Raw genomic sequence first — 12,430 nt, 5'->3', positions numbered from 1 at the left:
ATTTTGCAATTTTATTGAGAAGATTTTCATAGGGGTTGTGTCATTTTCTTCTGGTGGTTTAGATCTTTAATATATTTTAATATATATGTCACTATCAAGTAAACCATATAAATATGCAGTGACCACATCCATAAGTCATATGTTCAGTTTCTTCTGAAACAACCAAGCTAAACCAATAATTGAAAAATAGTGGCATCCATAACAAGTGAATATGTTTCCTTGTAGTTGATTTCATTTTTGAGAGAAACTTTGGGCTACAAATCAGACTTAGTATCTTACAATTTCGGAATTTTCATTTTTTTTTCGTACAAATATCCATTTGTTTCCTATAGTGATTACATTTTTGGTGTTCGAACTATGGGTCCAAATATTTAACGTTTCTCTAGAGATTCCAATTCAGCCATTCAGCCTATATGGATATCTTCCATTTTGGTCAGTCGTATTTTTGTTGACAATCCCTAACAGATTGTGGTTTGGGATCTTCATTACTGTGCACGATATCAAAGACCACATTAAGGGGTGAAAACATTATCAATTCATTGTATTACTATGATGCTATATTTTATGAGATATCAAATAATTTGTTGAAATCTTAATATTTTCATGTGCATGTGATTCTTCATGAATCATATTATCCACATTTGATTCATTTATTTGTGTTACCGTATCATGTAAAATTGTTTCTTCTGGAGTTTGTAGTTCTTATTTTTCTTGTACATTTTTCTTTCGAGGTACTGTATCATTCGAACCAAACGGTCGACCACGCTTCTAGTCTATTTTATTTTCATTTGCAGGAGAATATTACATGGTCCTGCACAGGAGTATTATTTATTTGTATGTGTGAATTTTCATATAATTGGTTTGCGATTCTTTGCAAGTGAATGATTCTTTCAACTTCTTGCTTACTTTGATTGCTTCGGGGATCCTAATGAGATAATGTTTTCTCATTCCAACAAAATTTTCATTGTTCTTTCACTTTACGACACAACTCCCCCTTTTGTGTTATAAATCCTTCATCAAAGTGAAAATATGCAAATCTTACCGTAAATAAGTCACATGTTAAAGGTTCCAAATATCTAATAATAGATGGTAAATCATATCTCACAAAAAATCCGAGTCTACGTTTTGGACTCATTATGGTCTGTTGTGTAGGTAAGATGGGGGTTTGTATTACACAACCAAATACTCGAAGGCGAGAAACTCTAGATTCTCGAACATATGCAAGTTTCAAACATGAGTATTGGTGATAATTAATTGGTCTTACATGAATCAATGATGCAGAGTGTATTATGGCATGACCCCAAGAAGAATATGGTAGTTTTGTTTTCATGAGTAGTGGTCTAGGAATTAATTAAAATCGTTTAAATAAATGATTGTGCAACGTAATTTTGTGTATGTACATGGAAACTAAATGCTCAACTTAAATCCCGATTGGCATACAAAATTCATCAAATGTTTGTGATTTGAATTCAGCACCATTATCAAGACGAATTGTCTTGATGGAATAATCAGATAATTGAGGTCGTAATTTAATAATTTACCCAAGTAGTCTAGCAAAATCCATATTTTGATATGAAAGCAAATTAATACGTGACCATTTATTTGAGACATCAATCAATATCATGAAGTATCGAAATAGTCCATAATGGATGTATAAATCCACAAATATCCACATGAATTCTCTCCAAGAAGGTTGAAATTTCAACATCAACCTCTGTTGGAGAAATTTTTTATAATTATTCACAAGACACACAAAGAAAATCATCATGTAAAAGAATTTTCTAATTCTTTAAAAGATGTCCATATGAATTATTGATTATTATTTACATAATTGTTATCCCAAAAAGGTGACCAAGTCGATCGTGTCATATTACAAAACGTTTCTTATCAACAAACTTATTGTTTGTGATTGTGTTTGCCTCAATTTCTTTTATTATTGTGCAATACATCCCATAAGAGAGTGTGCACAATCTTTCTTTTATCCACTCTGGTAAGATATAATAGATGTAATGAAAATGTATTCAACATTGTTTGCATTCAGTGTTTCAATTTATATCTTTCGATGAATATCTTAAAAGCTAAGCAAATTTCTACTGAAATTGCTAGCTTAAAGTGCATTTTCAATAAATAGGTTTGTCTCATTTGGTAAAATGGTTTTTTTCCATGATCTTCAATGAATTTTGATCCACCCGATATTGTTATAGCATTATTTTTAATAATGTTAATTCCAAAAAATGCCTTTTGCTTTGAAAGACGGTGTGTGTCGTACCACTATCTGCTAGCACTTATCTTGATATTCCACCATTAATCTAAAAAAAACAAATGCATAATTGAATTAGTTATAACTTGAAGATGATTAAATCCAAGGTTTATAAATAAGACACTTTATTAAATGAAACTCGAAAGTAGTAACTTCGATTACAACTGAAAATAAGTTTGAACTTCGAAAAGACACTAAACCAAATGATAGTTATTCCATACTTTCTTCAAACATCAATGACAACTTAAACGGAAACTGAACTTTGAGGGAAAAAACACTAGAATTAAAAGTGACTAATTCCATTTTTTCTATCACACTACCACCAATCAGGTAATCAATATTCCCACTTGGATTAGCAAAGAAATAAGAGGCAACCAAGTGAATTATTTCAATCTGCCCATCATCATTAGTAAAATTTATCTCTATTTTTCATTTTTATTTGATCAATTTTTGGTAGAGATCCACAAAATGCTTTTCTGTACGGAAGGTACAACCAAGGCCTATGCTATCCACATTGAAACATTTATCTTAATATTATTTAGAGCTTTTCTCTTTTGCTTCTTCATTATTAGATCTTCGTGGTTGGTGGTTTGTCTTATATATATTTCCATCTTCTTGTTGATAATTTTTCCTTTGGCCATAATCACGCCAACACCCTTTCCATTTTTATGATTTTGAGTTGAGTTAACATTCACTTACATTTTATTTGCTTTAGGAAATGGTGTAGAGCTAGTTGGGATAAGCTGACCATTTTTCATGAATAGCACATTGTTTTGTTCATAAACTAGTAGGCATGGAGTGTTTTTTAAATTCATGATAACGATATTTTTGTTGCGGGAGAATATTTGATACATAAAAAGTGAATAAAGTTTTTTTTAGTAAATCTTGATCAATGATTTTTTCTCCACAAAGTGTGTACTTGGAACTAATCTTGAATAAAGCAGAGTTATAATTGATTCCAAATTTGAAATACTGCAGGCGAAGAAGAATCTATTCATTACTAGCTCTTGGGAGAATTGAACTACAATTATCTGTTGGTCCCACTTGCGGTAATTTGAGATAATAAAACCCGAAAATAAAGAATAAACTGGACACCGAGATTTACGTGGAAAACCCCTAAAAATTATTAGGGTAAAAACCACGGGCAAGATGAAAAGAATTTCCACTATAATATTTTGTGGTGTACAACTCACTCACTGTGTTTCCAAAGAGAACACACACTCTCTTAATACAGGAGAACAAACACCTCACAAATATTATAGAATGTTATAAGATGAGAGAAAACTCGAAGAAGGGATGATTTCAGAATGAAGGAATAGAGCTCTATTTATAGAACTTCCTGTCAGTGTGAAAACGCGTTAAAAACGCGTTCCGTCTGAACGCATCCTACCGCGTATAAAACGCGTTCCTTTCTATCTGAGTCAAAAATACCAACCTTTGTTGACTCGTCCATTTAATGCTCATATTGCCGACATTTCTCCCACTTGGAGATTTGATTGAGAATCAAACACATCTCCACACATCCTTTCAATCTTGTCATTTCCTGCTGCTTACGTTTCTGCTAGACCACTTGAGGATCTACACTACTCAAACTTATCAGTGTTCACTGGCTTGGTCAGAAAATCAGCTATGTTATCCTTTGTATGGATCTTCTGCATATCCACGCTTCCTTCTTCTACTAATTCCCGCACAAAGTGAAATTGTACTCCAATATGTTTCGTCCTGGAATGAAAGGCTGGATTCCTTGCAATGTGCAAGCCACTCTGACTGTCACAAAACAAAAGAACATTTTCTTGTTTGTGCCCGATCTCCTCCAATAACCTTTTAATCCATATTGCCTCCTTGCAACCTTGAGTAGCTGCCATGTATTCTGCCTCCGTCGTAGATAACGCCACAACTGTCTGCATTTTTGAAACCCAGCTTACTGCTCCTCCTGCAAGTGTAAACACATAACCAGTAGTAGATTTCCTCTTATCAGGATCACCTGCATAATCTGAATCGACATAGCCCCTGAGTGTAAAATCTGATCCTCAATAACATAATGCAGCATTCGAGGTACCCTTAATGTATCTAAGGATCCTCTTGACAGTGCTCCAATGCTCTCGTCCAGGATTCGCCATATACCGACTAACTGCTCCCACTGCTTGAGCAATGTCCGGTCTTGTACAGATAATGGCGAACATCAAACTCCCCACTGCTGATGCATATGGTACTCGAGACATCTCCATCCTCTCTGCTTCACTGCTAGGACACATCTCGGAGGATAACTTGAAGTTAACAGGAAGAGGGGTCAATATTGGCTTATTATCTTGCATGTTGAAGCGTTGCAAGATTTTCTTCAAATAATTTTTCTGGAAAAGCCAAATCTTTCTGTTACATATGTCTCGGTGAACTTGCATTCCTAGAATCTTGTTTGCTGGTCCCAAGTCCGTCATATCAAATTCCCTAGCCAACTGTGCCTTCAATCCTTGGACCTGATCTTTGTTGGGGCCTGCTACCAACATGTCATCCACATACAACAGCAAAATAATATAATCATCACCAGACCTCTTGAAATATGTACAAGAGTCTGCACTTAGTCTGTTGTATCCAAGGCTCATGATGTAGGAATCAAATCTCTTGTACCAACATCTCGGCGCCTGCTTGAGACTGTACAGAGATTTGTTCAACCTGCAAACCAAGTTCTCTTTGCATTTTTCCGCAAAACCTTCTGGTTGGAGCATATAAATTTCTTCTTCAAGATCTCCATGAAGAAACGCCGTTTTCACATCTAGCTGTTCTAGATGTAGGTCAAACACAGCATACAATGCCAACACTACTCTGACTGTTGTAAGTCGAACCACGGGAGAAAATATCTCATTGAAATCAATGCCTTCTTTTTGAGCATACCCTTTTACGACTAATCTAGCACGATACCGTTCCACTTGGTTATTGCCATCACGCTTGATCGTATAGACCCATCTGTTTCCAATGGCTTTCTTTCCTCGTGGTAGTGTAACAAGATCCCAAGTTTGATTCCTGTCTAATGCTTCCAATTATTCTTTCATTGCTATCATCCACAAGGATACATCCGAGCTTTGCGTAGCCTCGTGGAAAGTCGATGGCTCACCAGCCTCTGATAATAGACCATATGCAATGTTCCTTTCAGTGACATAATCTGAAAGCCAACCTGGTGGTTTTCTGTCTCGAGTTGACTGCCTCACATTGGAAACTTCAGACTCAACATGTTCTTGTTCTTCGTGCTCTGGTACTGCTTCACAAGAAACTTGACCTTCGTCCGTCTTATTTTCCACCTGAAATATAATAGTTTCTGAATTCAGTGTGTCTTTATCTTCCTTTACTTTATCTTCCTCTAAGATAACATCACTGCTGATGACAAGCTTGTGAACAGTAGGATCCCACAAGCGAAATCCCTTTACTCCATCAGCATAACCCAAGAAGATACATTTTCTTGATTTCGAATCCAACTTCAATCTTTCTTGCTCATTGTATGTATGCAAATGAGAATAATATGTCGGCTTCTCAATCCACATCTCCATCGGAGTCTTCAGATCAATCGCCACTGAAGGAGAACGATTGATAATATAACAAGCGGTTTTGACTGCTTCCGCCCAAAATGACTTGGCTAGACCCGCAGTCCTCAACATAGCTCTTGTTCTGTCCAACAAGGTTCTATTCATCCGCTCCGCCACTCCATTCTGTTGAGGTGTGTAAGCCGTTGTGAACTGTCTTTTGATGCCTTCATGTTGACAATATGCATCAAACTCGTCACTGGTATATTCTCCTCCATTGTCAGTCCTTAAACACTTGATTTTCTTTTCTTAATCAAGTTCAACCCGCGCTTTGAAATCTTTGAAGATCTGGAAAGCATCTGATTTCTTCTTGATTGGATACACCCAACATCTCCTAGAGAAATCATCAATGAACAAGACAAAATATCTCGCTCCTCCTAGGGATACAACCGGTACTTGCCAAACATCCGAATGAATCAGCTCCAATATACTTTTGCTCCTGGCAGTAGAAGTGCCAAACTTTAATCTGTGTTGTTTACTGGTAACACAATGCTCACAAAAGGGTAGTGACACTTTTGTAAGTCCCGGCAACAGCTTCCGTTCTGAGAGAATTTTCAACCCCCGTTCTGACATATGCCCGAGCTTTCTATGCCATAACACTATTAATTCTTCTTCTGAACCATTTGATGCAACAGCTAGTTCTGCCTCCTTGTGTGTTTCTCCCAAAAGTACATACAGATTTGCAGCAATCTTTTCTGCCTTCATAACCACCAGCGCACCTTTCACAATTTTCAGGATCCCGTTCTCGATCCAAGTTTTGCACCCGATGTCATCCAATTGCCCCAAGGGCAAAAGATTTTTCGTCAGTCCTTTCACATGCCGTACCTCCTGTATGCTGCAAATGGTGCCATCAAACATTTTAATTTTGATAGTACCGACCCCAGCGATTTCCAAGGCATGATCCTTTCCCATGAATACAGATCCTCCTGAGACTGGTTCATAATGATCAAACCATTCTCTCCGAGACGTCATGTGCCACGTCGCTCCTGAATCCATAATTCATGTGTCACAAAATTTGTGTCTGCCTTCTGCAACTGTTGTCGCTTCGCTGATTAAAATTTCACCACTGCCTGAAGTACTGGCCACATTTCCTTGAGAACTCTTCTCGCTACTCGTACACTCTTTCTTGAAGTGCCCTTTACCGCCACATTTAAAGCAGTAAATATTTTTCTTCTTACTTCTCGACTTTGATCTACCTCGTCTTTGGCTCCCACTGGAGTCACGGTCCATAAATCTTCCTCTTATCATCGGTAAAGCATATGCCTGCTTCGAGGTTACCAAACTATCTTCCTTATTCTTGCGCCGGCTTTCTTCACCGAGAACCGCAGTTAAGACATCGTCGAATCTTAGAAAGCCAATAAGAATATTGTTGGTAATGTTGATGATAAGTTGATCATATGAATCTGGTAGACTTTGAAGTAAAAGCTCCGCACGTTCATTTTCCCTTATTTTATGCCCCATGGAAGTAGGGATGTCAATTTCCTACGAACCCGTTGGAGGATCCGACACCCGACCCGAATAGAAGAGGGTATGGAGTGATTTTTAGACCCGATTAAATAATTGGGTAATTGGGTATGGGGATTTTCGGGTTCGGGTATGGAGGCAGGTTTGATATAATCCGACCCACACCCGACCCGAATACCCGTTTAAATTAATATATATAATATATGTATATATGTGTGTCTATATATATATATATATATAGTAATTATATTTATTTATATTAAAGATTCATCAGTCAATCCACCGATTTTCAGAGTTTTCAATACATATAATCATAAATTTGAAAATTAAAGAAAACGATGCTTTGTATATTAAAAAGCGTGAATAATTTTTCTTATTGTTCATTTAAATAATTTTTGAAATATTCATATCTTCATTGAAATAATTTAAATTTCAAAAAATTCAATTGTATATGATAATTGGGTATTTTGGTAGGGTATGAGTATCCGATAATCCGATGGGTATGGGGATGGGGATGAAATTCAATACCCGATGTGTATGGGGATGGGTATGTGGATGAATTTAATAAATGGGTATGGGGATGGAGGTATGAAATCCGACCCATACCCTACCCATTGCCATTCCTACATGAAAGTGAGTTGGGCAAATAGAGTATTCATTGTGTTGATATGGTCGGTCATTGATGAAGATTCCGCCATCCGAAGAGTATAAAGCCTTATCTTTAGGAAAATCATGTTCTGTAGCGACTTGACCTCGTACATCTTTGTCAGAGTATCCCAGATAACTTTGACTGTTTTTATCTCAAAGATACTTGACAAAACTTCATCTGCTATAGCCAAGTGTAGATTGGCAACAGCGTTGTCATTCATCTCATTCCACTTTCCATCATCCGTAATCTCCAGCGGTCTATCTCCAATAGCCGCTAAGCAATTCTCCTTTCTTAAAACTGCTTGTATCTTTATTTTCCACGGCATAAAATTGCTTCCGTTGAACTTTGCTATCTCGTACCTTCCCGCCATTATGTCTACAACAATTTAGTAGACTGGACAAAATAATCCCGCCTTAATAAAAAAAATCTCAAAAAAATCTTTTCTGATGTGGAAGATCAGTCTAGGCTGCAACCACAGAGCATACTCGGAATTTTAAGAAATTTTAAACCAAGGCTCTGATACCACTTTTTGGTCCCACTTGCGGTAATTTGAGATAATAAAACCCGAAATAAAGAATAAACTGGACACCGAGATTTACGTGGAAAACCCCTAAAAATTATTAGGGTAAAAACCACGGGCAAGATGAAAAGAATTTCCACTATAATATTTTGTGGTGTACAACTCACTCACTGTGTTTCCAAAGAGAACACACACTCTCTTAATATAGGAGAACAAACACCTCACAAATATTATAGAATGTTATAAGATGAGAGAAAACTCGAAGAAGGGATGATATCAGAATGAAGGAATAGAGCTCTATTTATAGAACTTCCTGCCAGTGTGAAAATGCGTTAAAAACGCGTTCCGTATGAACGCATCCTACCGCGTATAAAACGCGTTCCTTTCTATCTGAGTCAAAAATGCCAACCTTTGTTGACTCGTCCATTTAATGCTCATATTGCCGACATTATCTAATGGTCGAACCTTTCTTTCAAAATTTTCAAAGTTCTTATGGTCCTTTCATAATGAGATACTCAGCTTTCAATCCATCATAGAGATGGTGACAAATAAATATAAGTGTTCCTGCACAATCCTGCATGGATTCTTCATTTCTTTCTTTTATTATATCTCATAGATTCTTAGAAATAAGGTGAAGCAGTTTTCCAATTAAATCAAGAGCTTCGAATTCGAGTTTAACATATTGTATCATAGGATCAAATATTTACCACTATATCCTAGATACATTTCAAAATTAATTGTTTAGGATTTAATAGTACATAATTTTGACATATTGTATCATATTACGTGTCAAGAAAGTAACTGATAATAGATAATCATTGTATAATTTTATAAAAATCGTACTCTTACATTAGAATTTAATGATTTATTACCATGTCGAGGTAATCCTAGAATTAATAAATAATTCTTAATTTCAGATATATGATACTTAATTGCAGTACTTTATAGGTTTGATCATACCAAATTTCTGACATATGGTAAAATATTACTGGCCAAATATTTTATTTAAGTACTCAATTAATGTCTAATATTGCATAATTAGGGTTTTATTGTATCAAATGACGTACATTGGCACAAGAATGCAGTGGTTGTATTTTGTAGATATAAAATGAATAATTGTTCTACTACCATTGATCTCTAAATGAGAATTGATTATCCACATCAAATCTATTTAAATCTAGGTTTCATAATGTGTTTCTTGATTGGATGATCATGACTTTATATTATTGTTCTAGTATTGTTTAAATTTCATTGATATTTGAACATTTAGTAGCAGAAAATACACCATTTTCCATAAAATAGTTTAACCCATTTGAAACTCTTTCAATATTCTTTTATCGTTCGACAGGACAATTGACGTGCATCGTTTTTAAGTGTTTTAATTGTGTCATTTTGAGTATCATTTATGCATGTTTTTTTTATATTACATTTATATTTAGTTGTTTTTTTAGTTAAATATTCTGTATAATAATTGTTCCTCATGTGTTTGGTTTGAATTTTAAGCAAGTTGATCAAGAAAAGTGGGAGGTCAAACTTACCCTGCCCCAGCGTGAATAAGAAGAGAAGAAATATGAATCAGTGAGCATAGTGCGCTAGGGCGGGTGTTTTCAGCCGCCCTAGCACGCCTGAGTGGCACGGAAGAAATTGGATAAACTTGTCCGCCCCAGCGCGATCTATAAGGAAAAAATTGGTATGCTATTTCTTTCCAATTTTCTTGATGGCTACGTATTTTAAAAACCTTAGCACACGCTTTGGATGGGCATTCTATCACTTTGGTAGCAGCAACAAGCACAATGAGAGAAAAAGATGCCCGAAGTTGAAGAGACGAGCGAAGAACTAGGGATTTTCGCGCAATGTTTTTTTTTCTTCTTCATTTCTTTTAGTATTTTAAGATTAAGAATATTTTTTAATTATTTTTTCAAGATTTTATTATGTCGTTGAGTAGCTTAACTTCTTACTTGTTGGGATTTAAGGGGATCATACTGCGAGATATTGTTTTATATGATTAAACATTCGACTATTGAGTTATGCTTGATTGTGTTATTGTTTTTCTTTTAATTATTGAAGTCTTGTTAACTTTGATAATACTTTATATTGTGAATGAAGTCGAAAGAATAGTTTACACTAAAAAAGAGTAACACAATCGGTAGATTTATAATTTTCATAAACATATGAAATTGAATATATATTGATAGTCATAAACCAATAGATCGGAAGTTAGAGGATTCCATGAATCATGTATGCAACTTACATTCGATAATAGTTAAAGGCGTTTGATTATTTCATTTTGTTAAGTTAATTTAGTATATCTTGAGAGAGTGTGTTAATAATTTAGAGAATTCTATCAAAGTCTGAACGAAAGTTGAGTTTAATTATATGAACTAGTAAGGAGTAGATGAACCAAAATTCCCAATAAATTTGTTTTAAATTGATTCTTAACATTTATTTTTATATTAATTATTTTCATTTAACATATGAAGTATATTTCACTTTGAAGTTAGAATAAATCACAAACCAATCTATTGTTTACACTTTATTAAAGATTGATTTTTGAAAATAACAATTGTGTGAGATGGTCTCTTTGGGACGATATTCGTACTTCGTACATTATACTACAACTTGACTCATGCACTTGAGATTTATTCAAGCTAAGATATAATTATATTTGAGAATTTACAGTGCAAGAAAAGCTCGATCGAGTTTTTGGCACCGTTGTCGGAGACTGTTATTTCACAATTTTATTTTTTTTATTATCCTTATTCATATTTATTTGTATTGGTTCAACGCCCACTCTGTTGCTTCAGATATCTTTCTCAGTGCATGTGACGATCAGAAATTTTAGATCTTGAGAATTTTGATCCCGAGATCGAAAGAATTTTTCGAAGAAGAAGATAACAACAAAGAAACAAGGACAAAATGGAAGGACCTGGACAAGATTAAGAGTAGCACGTCGATAGACCACGACGCATACCCGTGTTGGAATATGCACAAACTTCTCTTGATAGGGCACGACCAAACGTAGTCTGACCAGTTGTGAATGCAAACCGATTTGAAATCAAGCCAGCCATTAAACAGATGATTCAGAACATAGTTCAATTTGGGGGAACAGCGCTTGATGATCTTAATATTTATATCGCAAATTTCCTTGAGATCTATGATACTTTCAAACATAATGGAGTTTCTAATGATTATATTCATTTATGTTTATTTCCATTTTCTTTAAGAGATAGAGCTAAAGCTTGGTTAAATTGTTTGCATGTAGATTCATTCACAACTTGGGAGGATATGACCAAGGTGTTTCTTACTAAGTACTTTACTCCGTCAAAGATAATGAAATTGAGAGCTGACATCACCACCTTTGCTCAATATGATCAAGAATCATTGTACGAAGCATGAGAGCGTTACAAAGACTTATTGAGAAGATGCCCACATCACGAATTGCCTGTTGGACTTGTGGTACACATTTTTTACTATGATTTAGTTACGTCTAATCGTACCATGATAAATTCAGTTGCATGTGAAACACTTTTGAAAAAGACTGCGGAAGAAGGATATGAGATGTTGGAAGAGATGGTTGCTAGCAGTTATCATCCTCATTGAGAGAGAAATGGTTAGATGAGGGATGTTGGAGTGCACCAAGTGAATGATTTTACTGCTTTGAACACACAATTGAAAGCTTTGAAATTGAAGATTGATAATATCAGTGTGAGTGGTACTGCTATGCGTTTACAGAAAATATTCCGTGGTGATTGTGGGGGTGAACATTTTACAAAGGATTGTCAAGACGTAAATCTTTTTTATGTGCCTGATAGGATACTAGTCAATCATGTGGGTAGCCAGAATCGCCAAAGGAACAACTCCTATTTTAATACGTACAATCTTGACATCCAAATTTTTTATGGGGTGGTTAGAACCATCGGAATCGCCCAAAAAGAGGCCAACAATATGGGAAACAGTCGATGTAC

The 12,430-nt window shown here is 35.3% G+C and overlaps 1 non-coding gene across 1 annotated transcript; it reads right to left on the bottom strand.

Annotated features, from left to right (window-relative positions):
- Positions 1-11,798: 11,798 nt before the first annotated feature.
- Positions 11,799-11,905, bottom strand: LOC140974697 (small nucleolar RNA R71). The gene has a single exon (XR_012174853.1). It is a non-coding gene; the product is annotated as a small nucleolar RNA R71 (small nucleolar RNA).
- Positions 11,906-12,430: the final 525 nt, after the last annotated feature.

This window comes from Primulina huaijiensis, chromosome 3 (genome assembly GCF_012295235.1).
Source record: "Primulina huaijiensis isolate GDHJ02 chromosome 3, ASM1229523v2, whole genome shotgun sequence".
Lineage (NCBI taxonomy): Eukaryota > Viridiplantae > Streptophyta > Magnoliopsida > Lamiales > Gesneriaceae > Primulina > Primulina huaijiensis.
The sequence above is the reverse complement of the archived record's forward strand: the minus strand, read 5'-3'. Positions and strand labels throughout refer to the sequence as shown.